The sequence below is a fragment of the Xenopus tropicalis genome, chromosome 4, assembly GCF_000004195.4.
Source record: "Xenopus tropicalis strain Nigerian chromosome 4, UCB_Xtro_10.0, whole genome shotgun sequence".
In the NCBI taxonomy this organism is placed as follows: domain Eukaryota; kingdom Metazoa; phylum Chordata; class Amphibia; order Anura; family Pipidae; genus Xenopus; species Xenopus tropicalis.
In genome coordinates, this window is record NC_030680.2 from 130,501,058 (window position 1) to 130,515,769 (window position 14,712).

Here is a 14,712-nt window from a genome sequence, read left to right on the forward strand (position 1 = left end):
TCCCCAGTGAGTGAGTCTGTCCCATTCCCCAGTGAGTGAGTCTGTCCCATTCCCCAGTGAGTGAGTCTGTCCCATTCCCCAGTGAGTGAGCAGCAGGAGTCCCACCATGTTATCCATTAAACAAAACAGATCTAGATCTAGAGCAAAGTGATTATTTTATTAGCAAACTGACAGGTGAATACAGGGCTGCCAAACACACGCAGTGCTATATTCACAGGGCACATTCAGGTCTCTTCTCTGCATTTTGTCACCGAGACCTGGGGCTCTAATCCACTTGTCACTTAGTCTGTCCTTCTCCCTTGTATTATGACTGGTATAATTATTATTGCCAGTCTGTCCTTCTCAGCTGTCTGTCACCAGTGCCCTGTATATAAATATATTCATCTTCCCCTTGTGACAGCTTGTGTGCCCCTGCCCCCCCTACACACCTGCCCCCCCTACACACCTGCCCCCCCTATACTTTATATACAGTATATATGTCTGTTCCTTTCTCTGTCTGTACCTTCCTCACTCCCTGCTTTTTTCTCACCATATTGACTTTGCTTCTAGCAGCAGAAACATTTGAAATTACCAGCTCCAATTTGACAGTCAAAAGCAGGGCAAGTTGTAACAAACTAATTAACTTGCTCTTTATTTACTAAGCCTTTGAGTTAATTACTGCGCTGGGGGAGCACCTCGGAATTTACATAAGCCACTCCTGTTTTGTATCATTTGCATGCAATTTGCAGTGCAATCAGTTTCATCCAGAATCTAATGACGGAACATTAGTATCCTGTCTGTGACAAACAGCCTGGCAGCTGTAACCTTCAAAGAGGAGCTTTTCTTCTATCCAGCTTGGCTTCAAATGAAACCCGGCACAAACAGGGGATGAAGTGCGGCATTCGGGGACCACTCGTGTCTGTGCATTAAATCTTGGCCTTTCCCCATATCATTCCGTGAGTGATGTGTGCCTGGCCTTTGTCACAAGTGTCAATTCCCTGTTTAATTACAGAGCAGGACACAATCCCCACGTATGTCAGACTCTTGACAGATACAATACATTTTCTGAAAATATAAAGCAAGCTTGTCATAAATAGGCAAAGGACAAAAAAATATTCTGAGGCTATAGAAATACAGTCTATAAACTGCTTTTCCTGCTGCATAAAGGTCATCACTAGCGCTGTTGGTAGGGCCACCAAACTGTTCAAAAGTTGCTGATGCTTCTATAACATGATTAACTTTAACTTAGTCACATACCAATATCTAGTTTTACAATATCTAGTAGCATTAAGTGAAAAGCAACTGGTCACAGTGGTTCTGGTGACTTGTGATGAGCAAATCGACGAAAAATTAGCGAAACTTTGAAAAGATTCATGAAACGGCGAAAAATTTGCGAAACGCAAAAATTGCGATTGTCCAAAAAATGACGCGTGGGTAAAAAAATTACGTGTGAGACAATTATTCAGCTACGCGTTATCTTTCTTAATGCGTGCAACAGTTTTTTTGGACGCATGCAACTCTTTTTGGTCAAATCCATGCCTGACGAAAAATTTCGCTCATCACTACCGGTGACCTTATTCAGACAGGTGATAGCTGGAACTTAGAAGTGTATAAATGTGAGTCTCTCACTGAGGCAGGTATTTATTTTTCAATTTACATGACTGAAAGTGTGAATTGTTGTGAAACCACCAGGGTAAGGATGTCCCTTTTCCTTTAGGTGTAGATAGACTGATGAGTCTTGACCTGAGGATAGAGACCAGGGCAGATTTGTTATTGCCCATCCAATTATCCCCCATCCCAACCAGCACCTACTCACCTGCATTCTTTTTCTCATTAAATCAAACCCGACCCACCCCCAATGTAATCCTCACAAAAACCAGAAGTGAAGTCATGGAAACAGGATGCAATGACACCTACAGATTGTTTTCACTGGAATAAAGCAGATTTTACTTTTTGTTACCCACAAATGGCTGATAACAATTCACCCAGTTGATTGCAAAGGGTACCAATGGACCGTCTGTAAGGTCAGGGCATGAGAGGTGTTCCGAGCCCCGACCGCTTTGAGGATATTCTGTGGGTACCCAACCTGCTGCAGTACTCTACCTGAGGAGGTTGCCCACTTAAGTTAAGCCATTTGCTGAGTACTTGTTTGGTCTCTCCAGTATCTAGATCTGTGCACTCTTCACTACGCTGCACAACACAGCCCACAATGCATTTCTTCTGCTTTAATGCTGAAGCTTTTGGGTGTACCGCCATTTGTCTTATTTGATGTTTGTTAAAATTCTGTTATGTTACTATGATATCCCAACCACATAAGGAATGACTATATTGTTTCATCTGCTATGTGCCTCCCATCTTTGTTGATCTGCTGATTTTGGTTGACCTTGCTGTTTTGTCTTTCTGGGTATCCAAATATTTTCAAAGCTCGTTTGAGATGCTTGGATTATTTGTCCATAGATTTAGCAAAGAGTGGTGAAGAATTCTTATAACCCCTTGTTTATAGTAGGATGATAGGAATCAAACAGCAAATACTGCTCAGAATGAGAGGGTTTTCTGTATAATTCAATATCCAGCCCAGTTTGCTGTCTTTCTCACTTTCCCTTGGCCTTGATGTTCTTGTCCACCATATCTAATGGAAAAGGGGGGCTTCTTTAAAGACAACAATGTGCATACTTTGGACTGAGAAGATAAAATGTTTGAAAGAGTTGTGAATGTGACATTTATGAGAGTACTATTCTAAGCACTTTTGTTATTCATAGCAACTGGATCAGCCATATATTTTACTGAACCAGCAGTATATTTTACCAAATTCCCTAAAAAATGAGAATCAGACTTTCTTGGGACCATTTGATTAAGGCAACCTGAAAAAAGAGGTTTAAAACCATTTCATGGATATGGCCACTGTCACAGAAGAAGCTTAGTGTAAAAATTAAATATAGAAGAGCTCCCTGTGGTTGAAATAAAGTTGCCCATGTATGAAGTGTATTATTTATAAGACAGAGAAGGAACAGACGAACCAGTAAGTTCTTACCTGCCATCAGATTCTGTTTCAGTATGAGAGAAAATCTGCTGAGGTCCATAGAGGACCTCTGTTTAGCTGACGGCAACATCACTCAGCTTGCTTACTTCGGTGCCATAGTGTTTCCCACCGCTGGGCTATAAGATTTACTGTAGACGCCAACATCAGATACAGCAGGGTGCATTCCTATTATGTAAAGTCTCCACACAATATACAGAACATCACATAGATCTTTTTCATAGACAGAGCTTGTGATATTCTTTTGAAGGCTCTGAACATTAAGTCCACAGTGTGAGTTCAGCAGCACTAAAGATGTGAGGCTTTGTGTACGAATAAAAATGTATTTCTCAATGGTGATTGTAGGTTGAGTTCTATTCTACTACTAGCCAATGGAGTCCATTGTTGTCTGGACAAGACGCAAGGCACAGAGGAAGCAAAGGGGAGAAACAATAGGAGGTTTAAAAATATTGTTAAGTGATTGATGTATATTTTGAGGGTCAAAGCTATAGTATTGTAAGGAAATGGATGCTTCTGTAGAGGAAGAAACATATCCATTCTCTTTTGAAGGACGCAGAAGAACATAAATGCATCTGGTCCTATACTGTATGCAACTGTCTGGTGGTTGATATTTTAAACTTGATTGGTTCTAAAGAAAATACTGGTTCCCAGTATTCAATGAAGACTATTCTATTGGCTTATGCTGATTGGGCTCTGATCGGATATATGGATTTTGCACCTGAAACCACAAGCACTACATTTTCCTTTCTAAATAAGATGCCTCTGAGGTTATTTAGCAGCAGAAGCATACACGTTCCTACCAACTAAACCTTGCTTTGCTTTCCTTGTTTCCTTTGTGCCATGTCGGCCAACATTTTGCCCAGTGTGGTTCTGCTCACCAGGTCTAGCCTAGCATGCTAATCAGAATATCAGGGACAGTATGTGTCTTCCATCTTTTACAGGTCCAGCAAGCAGGCTCTTTAGACACCAGTGGTTAGAGTGCCAATGATACTGTCTTTGTATTTTGCTGTCTGGTACCTGTTTTTGGTTTCTCCACTGCAGCCTGCAATGATTCAATCATTTTCTGGGCATGATTTATTTGTTGCCCCTCTCCTAGTCACAGTGGTGTAGCTACAAGGTTCCAGGACCTCCCCCCTTGCACACAGAAACTTTAGAGGGCCCTGTGCACACAGAAATCCCTCCTAGACAGTGCCTGATAGTTCCACCCATTGCACTGCAATAAATGGCAAGGAATAGACTTGTGTGCCCAAGATGCAAGATGATTTTATATCCATTGTTAAAGAAAATATCCCACAGTTAAAACATATACATTCTTACCCTTATCTCCTCGATGTTTGCTATATGCCCATATTCTGCTTTAACCAGCCTTTACTGATAGCCCTACTTATAAAAATAGAATTCATTGATTGCTATAGGTCACCAGACCCGGGCAAGTGTTTGAGAAATGGTATGCCAGCCATTGGCTATATATCTATTGGCTCTGTTCAAAATCCATTCCAGTTTTGTTTGCTTATTTAGCAAAACTAAGGTGGGTTCTGTATATTATAGAGCTGTTTTTATTTGATTTCTTTCTATTGGGTTGCATTGTTTCAAGACATACATTTTTTATTGGTTTGATTGCATGTGTATTTACTAGTAAACATTTATGCATTATTGACACAGACATCATATTCTCTTTATGCATTCCCAGCAATGCATTTAATTTGCCTTCCATTCAGGAACTTATTCATTTTAGCAGCCCTGTCTCTCCTCTGTACAAACCTGATTTATGGATCATATAAACCTTTTTCTGCTGCTCTCCTCCTGTAGGGACCACGGTGCTTTTTTATTGGGGAGACAGAACATTAATGGCTTGGCTCTGTTGAAAAGTATGATCAATGCAAACACATATAATTACCCATGCCGGGAGCATTCCTTTAGGCACAAGTGGATAAATGTAATTCCCATGCAAATAATCAGCAGACTTTTTTATGGTGGTTAACAATTGTCCTTTGCATTAATCTATGCTTTTATGAGCCATCTGGTGAGCCAAGGTATGGACATATTAGAGAAATGTACATGCATTTGGCTCACAGGCATTTTACCTATTGGAATTTGCTATGATTGCAATTCTCCACACTTACACAGTAGAAAACCCTTTTAGTGTTAGTATTATAATGGTAGGAAATAGAAGTCACAGGGGCCCCAAGGACAATGTTTTTTTCGGGCCCTAAAATAAACATTTGGCAAGGAGATGATGTGTTTCACAAACATATGTTGCCTGGTCAGAAGAAAAAGCCGCTTCAGTAACCATAGTATATTTGTCTTGGCTGGCAGACTGTGATCCCTCCCTGCACTAGTCAAGTGTATTACTCTGCATAGAAGTAGGAGAGAGAAAGGAGAGTGCTGGATATCTGTGTGTACTGCTGGCACCTCGCTTTCCCTTTAAACTGAATCTATTGCTTTTCAGCATTCAGCCACTTTCCCAAGAAATCACTCTACTAAAATCCTTGGAAAATAGCGTTGCTGTGAAGGCTCCACACAACAATTATAATCCAGTCCAGCCAGGAGCCCCATGGAAGCTGCCAATTGGCAGACCGTGTAGGCAGCAGGGCTTGCAGGTCATAGTTGTTGATTGGGTAGACATGCTCTGGGTGTAATGGATGATTGGAAGTGTGACCAGCCACATTTTATTTTGGGGATGGTGAATTAACTATGAACTATAGTAATATAGTATCCATAATTTCTGTGTGGACCTAATTTTAGCAACTATCTCAGCATTTATATCATTCCCTTCTTGAGCCCAGGGGTTGATCATAGCCTGTATGACTTTGTGAATGAAGCAAGAATACTCTGGAATGTGCATGTTGCTATGTTGCTTCATTATTGGAGTAATAAAGACTGGAATTAACGCCTGGACGATTCAAGGTTCATTACTCTGCATAGAAGTAGGAGATATCATCTGGATATCAGTGGGTACTGCAGGCATATTGCTTTGCCTTGGATGGACTCAGATCATTTTCAGCTTTCAGACACTAGATGAAGATTAAAATAAGAATTAACAACAGAAAAAACAAACTCTCTTGAAAAATGGCATTGCTGCAAAGGCTCTGCACGACAATTATACCCATGGCGGCTACCAGGGAGGTACAGGTGGGAGTCAGGGTCCCTGTGGCAGAGAAAACAAATAATAAAGCCTCTACTCTAAATAGTATTTATAACAAAGTAAATGTAAACGAATGACAAATTGAAGCCCCAAACAAATCAAAACCCGTACCAAATAAATATAAAGGTCTGGGTGTGAACACCCCAGACCTAGCGCAGTTGTGAAAAAACTCTAGGGGGCCCCAATGGAAATTTGTAATTAATGCAGAATCAGAAAAAGCTCACCAGAGTCCACAGTTGGTCCGGGTGCTCAGGGCCCCGAACCCGTAGCTGAAGGGAGAAGTTATATCATATACAGTTGAGCTCCAAACATCTCCGGACACGACATGCTGCTAAAACCAGGTCTTTATTGTTCCATCTAAAAACTAGACGCCTGACATGTTTCGTGCGCGAACGCACTTACTCATAGGCACAGTGATGCAAAGGACAGATTCACTGGGTTAATAGGAGGCAGGGCATGCAGGTCATGGGTGGGGTTTGTGCTGATCACGTTGTGTTCTGGGTGTAATGGATGGATTGGGGGGTGTGACCAGGCATGGAATTTAATTCACAATATATTTTATTGGGGCCCCATTCTGCTTTTGGGGCCCTGGCAGGTAGGTAGTTAATAACAGGGGCCCTGCTACCTAATTAGTATGGTACCCCATGGCTTATAATGGTGGGCCTGATTATATCCACCACCTGGAACAAGTTCCTTCATTCTTGGATTCATACATTTCTTCCAGGACTCTTACTGACTTTTAACACAGTTTATGTTAAAGTATTTATAAGCAGCATTTGTTCCCTTGTTGGAATCTGACCTGAAGGAGCCTGTGGCAGGATAATGTTGAGAAAAGGAACAAAGCGGCTGCCTGTGCAAGTCCACCCCCTCAGCAAGGAAAATACAGGCTTTTAATCACAATTCTTTGTATACTCGCTTATATTAAACGAACAAGAAAACTTCCTGTACTAACAAAGTCATTATGTCCTTTTCTGATGGGATTAATGCAGATAAGCGCAGAGCTCTTATTTAATAAACAGGTACAAAATACAAGATATTAACACAATTTGTCATGCTCTATGGCCATAATACCACATTTCTCCCCTAGAATTCCTTCACTGATCAGTGCAAAATTGTATGCCAGATACCAGAGCTGCAATATTGGGGAGAGAATATTGGGGAGCAAGGAGCAGCTGTGATGTAGACTGCAGAATGTGGGGTACATTTACACCCCTTCAACTCTGTGTAGTTTACAAGTTCTATTACAGAATGTACTGTTCATTAAATTGACCACTTTGCTTTGTTTACAGATGAATAACCCATACAATGTGTACCCTGAGCCAACAAACAAGATGCTCTTGCATGACAGTCTGAGTAGTGCACAAGTACATTATTCTGACAGAGTCCCATATGTTAAAGGTCCTGCTGTTATAAATCGTTTCCTGGTGGCTCTTTGGCCGGTACAAACTCTTTCTGCATCCGCTGTTCATGGTGTGAGCCCATGCTTTCTTCAATATTCCCCTGGTATCTGCCATCCTAATGCCTCTTGGCAGGATATTTCATAACAAGGACTCGTCTTGCAGCCGACAGTGGCCTCAAGTCAAATGCCTTATGGATGAAAAGCCCCCAAATTGACTTCAATAAACAATCATAATGTTAAATGGTTTGTGAAAATCTTCATTCAAAACTGCACAGGGTCCCGGACAGTGATTTCCCCCAGGGCTTTAACTGCAACTGTTTAAGAAGGACTAGTGACGGGATTATTGACCCCAACCCACCAACACCACCACCGCTTCCACAGCACTTACTTCATTCATAGCTGAACAAATGAAGCCATAGCCTTGGAAATTATTTCTGTAAAAATATTAAATTTGAAATAAACTGAATATGAGTGTTCAATATTAATGTGCCTTCAAGGAAGAATTGATTCAGCAGCACAACAGAAATGCACAATTGCTTCCTGATTTTAAGCTGTTACTTAAATGAAATAAATGCTGCCTAACAGAACGTAATACTCTTTGCATGAACCTATAGATGGTGCTGGGTGCCCTTACTGTTACTAAATATGTTCATATTCTAAAACTGCTGTGTGGTTAATGACTTAGATAGATGAATGGATAGATATATAGATAGGTAGATGATAGATAGATAGATAGATAGATAGATAGATAGATACATAGATAGATAGGTGGATGGAGAGATAGATGATAGATGGGTGGATAGATAGACAGACAGACACAGACAGACAGGTGGATAGATAGATGACAGATAGATAGATAGATAGATAGATAGATAGATAGATAGATGATAGATAGGTGGATGGATGGATGGATAATAGATAGACAGACAGACAAGTGGATGGATAGATAGATAGATAGATGATAGACAGACAGACAGGTGGATAGATAGATGATAGATAGATAGATGATTGATAGATAGATAGATAGATAGATGATAGATAGATCGATAGATAGATAGATAGATAGATAGATAGATAGATGATAGATAGGTGGATGGATGGATGATAGATAGACAGACAGACAAGTGGATAGATAGATGATGATAGATAGATGATAGATAGATAGATAGATAGATAGATAGATAGATAGATAGATAGATAGATAGATGATAGACAGACAGACAGACAGACAAGTGGATAGATAGATGATGATAGATAGATGATAGATAGATAGATAGATAGATAGATAGATAGATAGATAGATAGATAGATAGATGATAGATAGATGATAGACAGACAGACAGACAAGTGGATAGATAGATGATGATAAATAGATAGATAGATAGATAGATAGATAGATAGATAGATAGATAGATAGATAGATAGATGATAGATAGATGATAGACAGACAGACAGACAAGTGGATAGATAGATAGATGATAAATAGATAGATAGATAGATGATAGATAGATGATAGATAGATAGATAGATAGATGATCGGTGGATGGATGGAAAGATAGATGATAGACAGGTGGATAGATAGACAGACAGACAGACAGACAAGTGGATAGATAGATGATAGATAGATAGATAGATGATGGATGGATGGATGAATGGATGGATAGACAGACAGACGTACTGTTAATAAGAATGTATTTTGTCACAATGGCACCACCTGCTGGTCAGTTTCTGACCATGATCCAGCCAAGGAACGTCTGAGGATTTTTAAAGTTTTTCCCATAATAGAAGAACATCAGAACATCCCTCTTACTTTTTTCTGATAAGTTCCCCAACTGGATCATGGCTGAAAACTGTCCAGCAGGTGGTGCTATAGTAATAAAATGCATTCATATTAACAGTGCATATTTCCATTAATATCTTGCAATCTTGGAAATTAATGAATGTAAATTAGAGCAGCACTCTCATCAATTTTACCTTCACTTATTTTAAATGAATGAAAGGGTATATTTTTATTCTGTGCTTTGTGGTGCCCCTTATGCTTATTTATTATGGCAGCCCTGGAATGAATAACCATGCTATTAACTCATTTGCTGTGTATATAATGTAGGCACAGTGCCTGGGAGCCTGCCTGGGCTTCTGGTGTGGGAATTCTCATTGTGCAGCCTTTAAAGGGGAACATTGCAATTGCAGTTAAAAGCAGCCGGGGAGCTCAGCCGTTGCCTTTATATTCTCTTTCCCTTAGAATTCTTACTCCGCTCTGTTCTTTCTTTCTCTAGACATATTTAATCACCCAAGTCCACAAAATTACGTTAATTAATACATCTCAAGGTCCCCAAAGAAGCCCAGTGCAACAGAAGTAGAATTATGGGCAGCCCACTCAGATTCATCTCTGCCAACAATCTAATACTGGTGTAAGTACCAGGTGTATATAGACTGCATTACTCTCTAATATTTATTTTACCCAGAAGAACATTGTGACTAGCAGCTGCTGGCGATGCCTCATTTGGCCAAACACACACTTTTATCAGTGGGGCTCTGGGAGATAATGCTGCTTATCCAAGGTCACAGGAGAATGAGATTGGGGTTTGGGGACCTAGAAGCTATGCATGTATGTATATGTACGTGTGTCTTTATATAGCATTACACAGCACAGCACATTTTCCCAATACAGGAATAGAAGACACAGTAGCGCTAATTAAAGGGGAAGAGGAATAAGGCAGTTTCTGCTCTATAAAGCTTAATGTGTTGGTTACTTATAGTGCTGTTATTCACAATGGCTTGGGCGCTGGCCAATGAATGCAATGCCAGTAGTGATGAGTAGTGATGGGCGAAATGTTTCGCCAGGCATGGATTTGCGGCAAATTTCCGTGTTTCGCCTTTGGCGGATTGTTTCGGGAAACGGATGAAAAAAGTGCCGCAGAAAAATTTGCAGCGCAACAAAATAATAGCCGCTGGCGACAAAATAATAGCCGCAGGCGACAAAACAATAGCCACGGGCGACAAAAGAATAGCAGCGCGACAAAAGAATAGCTACGGGCGACGAAAGAATAGCCATGGGCGACAAAAGAATAGCAGCGCGAAGAAAGAATAGCTGCGGGCGACGAAAGAATAGCCGCGGGCGACAGAATAATAGCCACGGGCGACAAAAGAATAGCAGCACGATGAAAGAATAGCTGTGGGCGATGAAAGAATAGCCGCGTGACAAAAGAATAGCTGTGGGCGACAATTTATTTTGACATGCAACATTTTCGCTGTTTCGCAAATTTTCGGGCGTTTCGTGAATCTTTTGAAAGATTCGCGAATTTTTCAGCAAAGCGAAACGGTTGATGAGCGAATCTGTCCTGTTTCGCTTTGCCCAAAAATCTGCGAAATTCCAGAAAAATGCGTGAAACGCCGAAAAATTTTGTGTAGCGCAACTTTTTTTGAGGCACATGACTTTTTTTGGCGCATTCATCATTTTTGACATGACTGCAACCTTTTTTTTTGTGCCCACAAAAATTTTGATATGACCGCAATTTTGTGATGAGGCCACTTAAGAAGAAGTCACGGTCATGTCAAAAATGTTGCAGTTGCATCAAAAAAGTCATGCACATCAAAAAAAGTTGTGTTGCACTAATTTTTCATTTTTCAGAAGTTACACAAATTTTTTGGCACTTGCATCTAAAAAAGTTGCATGCGTCAAAAAAGTTGCCTTACTTGTTATAGAATAGTATATTCTTAGCAACTTTTCATGTTTTACATGAAAACATGTACATGTTTTATTTGTTATAGTTTTTAAATTATTAGTCTTACTCTCTTGCCTCTTTCCAACTTTCATATGCGGGTCACCTGCATCTAACTACCAAAAAACTATTGCATTGTGAGGCTACAGTTGTATTATTACTCTTACTTTTATTACTTATCTCTCTATTGAGGTCCTCCTGTATTCATATTGCTGCCTCTTTTTCAAAACACTGCCGAGTTGCTAGGTTAAATTGGACCCTAGCAACCAGATAGCTGCTAAAATCCCAAACTGGAGAGCTGCTGAACACAAAGCTAAATAATTCAGAAACCGCAAACAATAAAAAATGAAGACCAATTGCAAATTGGCTCAAAATGGGACTCTCTGTGTAATACTAAAGGGTGAACAACTTCTTCAGGGCTGCAATTCAGAGACAAGGAGCATAAAAAAGGTTTAAAGTGAGAGATGGCAGTGGGTGTTGGTGGTATGTAAATGGTTCCTCTGAGAGGAATGGAGTTGGCAACCAAAAATACATGGAGACACAACAACATCTAAAGGATAATATAAGTATATTACAAGTACTCTACAATATATGTATAATGCCTTGTAAAATATTCAGACCACTATAAAATTGTTGGGGATTTAAATTAAATAAAACTCATGCTTTTCTATAAAGGTGATGCTGGATATAAAAAAATACGAACAAAAAGAAATATATGGGTTACGTATTTATTCCTACCCTTCACATGATGGAAGCCGATGCTGCTTGGTGTCTGGGTAAGTGTCCATCTGTACACGGCTGGGCAGGGATTTCCCTCGGTCTCCTCGGCAGATTTGCAGCAATTTACTCAAGCTGATTGAACATTACTTATTCTCTCTCACTTCCAAGTTGTGCCAGGGGTTCTTATTAGCGGAGGTAAGGTTAGGACTTGGCCAATACGGAGAGTTGCAGTTTTACACTTCCTTTTGGGAATGTAGAAAGGAGACTATCTGCCCCAGTTGTAGTTGACCAGCCAAGAGGAACACATTTTCATACAGCATCAATGTTATAGGGAGCAGTTAGTGGCATTCTTGGAGTTGTAGCTTAGCAGTAGGAGACTGATATGTTTGATATTCCTGATGTATATACTGAGCACCCTGTCCCTACCTTGGACTGTCCAGGACAAGAGCCTTCAATATAATTGAAGTCATGGTAAAAAGTGGGTACACCCCTGGAAAACAGTGAATGAAAGGCTGAATTCCATGTGTGTGGCCATTAAATATTGGTTACATGTGTGTACACACACACACACATATGGTCACACACAAGCACATAGTTATTATGCAAGAGGCAGCATCGAGACTGCACCCCTCCCCATTTGACCCAGACCCCGTACCTCCTATCCTTAAAGAAACTCAGACACCTTGGTTGGAAAGAGATGGCCGCAGTTGTTTATTTACATCATAGCAATGAACATAACTTAACATGTATAACATTGTAAACTTGTAACCAAACCGTATAACACATTTTATTAACCGACAACCTTGCCATACTTGCCCCAAGGGCTAACCCTGCTCCCAACCGTAAAGCCTGTTTCCTGCCTCCCTTCTCCCCAGCCCTAAACCAGGCTGCCTACATGTACCTTCCCTTCAGGACCCCATGCCCGACAAACTACTTCCACTCCTTGTCAAATACCCATTTTAACTTTCTCTGTGTAAAGGTGCTCTCCGCCAACTGCGACACCAAACACACCCCATCTCTTAGGGAGGGAGGATGGGATGCTGCAAGCGTTGCTCCTCCTGGTGTCCTGCGCTACCTGGAAGGTAAGGCCCACGTTCTCTGTGTAGCTCTGTCCCCTCCAGCCAAAGCCCGGGAACTTTTAAAAACACAGCCCCTACAACTTGTGGGAGGATGGGTGCCCCTCCTAGCCCCATCAAGCCCTGCTTCCCTACTCTGCATTACGGGTCAGTTCCCCATGACAAACCTATGCAATGCATCCATGTCAATGGTATTTGTACTATTTGTATTAGTGATGCACTCCCTACGTTAGTTTTTGTACACCCAGATTAAAAATCCACTTTTTTATCCTAAAAGCGTCAGTTTGTGGGTAAAGGCTGACCAGCTAGTTGACAACAGCTAAGTCCATCCCAAGCATGAAAGAGTCAATAAAACCCCTGCCTTTAATGTTCATTCATCTTGGACATTGCGCTCACTTTTCTTCCCTTTCCAGCATCTTCCACTTAACTGGTTCTCCTTCTGCTCTCTCTGAAACGCCATCTGCCCAAGCTGTAATCTGCAGCACGTGAGTGGATGTCTGAGAATTTGTCTGCACGCGTGTTCATATGCACAAGCCAGCCCGCATTTGGTTACATCTGCGTGTTTCTTATCCATAGGTGTAAGCCTACGTGTGCTTCCATGCCTTCATGTGTAACCGCATCAGTGCGTAGCTTTGCATGGCCATCTGGGTGTAAGATTAGATTTTAGTAAACGCTGCCTGAATAGAAATTTAATAGCATAAAGTCAAACTTCTATCATGGTACCAAATTGCTTGTCAGTCAAGGAATGTTCAGATACCCACAGTCACAGCAGGGCATCAGTCGGATGAGCAATGGCTGCAATGTGATACTCGGCTGCGAAAAATGTCACTTATAACATCAGAGCCGATGCCAGAGGACAAGGGTCCCCAACTTTTTTTTACCCATGAGCTACATTCAAATGTTAAAAAGTTGGGGAACAAAACAAGCATTCAGAAAACCCTGGGGGTGGCAAATATGGGATTTTATTGGCTATTTGGTAGCCTCTATGTGGACTGGCAGCTTATAGAAGGAAGCTGATTCATCCAGTAGAATCTTGCAAACTTTCATATATATATATGTGACTGACCCCAAGAAAGTAAATGTGAGTGCAACTTGTCTTAATGTTTAATTGGAGTCTGAGGATAGCGCATAGGTAGCAGAGAGACCTGCTTGATGGAATACTACAGGCAATACTCAAACCACTGGTAGGCACTTCTGCTGACTGGTGGAGGTTTTGGATTGTATATAAGGACTTTACTACAGCATGCATCCAAAGAATATCTAAATCTTTATCCTACCTTTGGAGATAAAAGGGGGAACACATCTCTAATATTTCCTATAACATTGGGTGTTGATTTGGATAATTGAAATTATTACACTATATGAGCTCCTGATTTCTCTATTTTGCTATATTGTGACATCCAACATCCAAGGGGTTGGGGAGCAACATGTTGCTTCTGAGCCACTGGTTGGGGATCACAGCCATAGGGCACAGCTATCAGCACTGGGTGCCACCAGTCAAATGTAGACTTTACATTTAGCTGCATTGTGTCAGACTGGGTAATTGAGTTGCTTCAAGAAGAAGCTGAAGCAAAAGGAGAGTTGGTTACTGGTTCTTCAGTCAACTGGTGCCGCCCATTTATATGCAAGGGTGC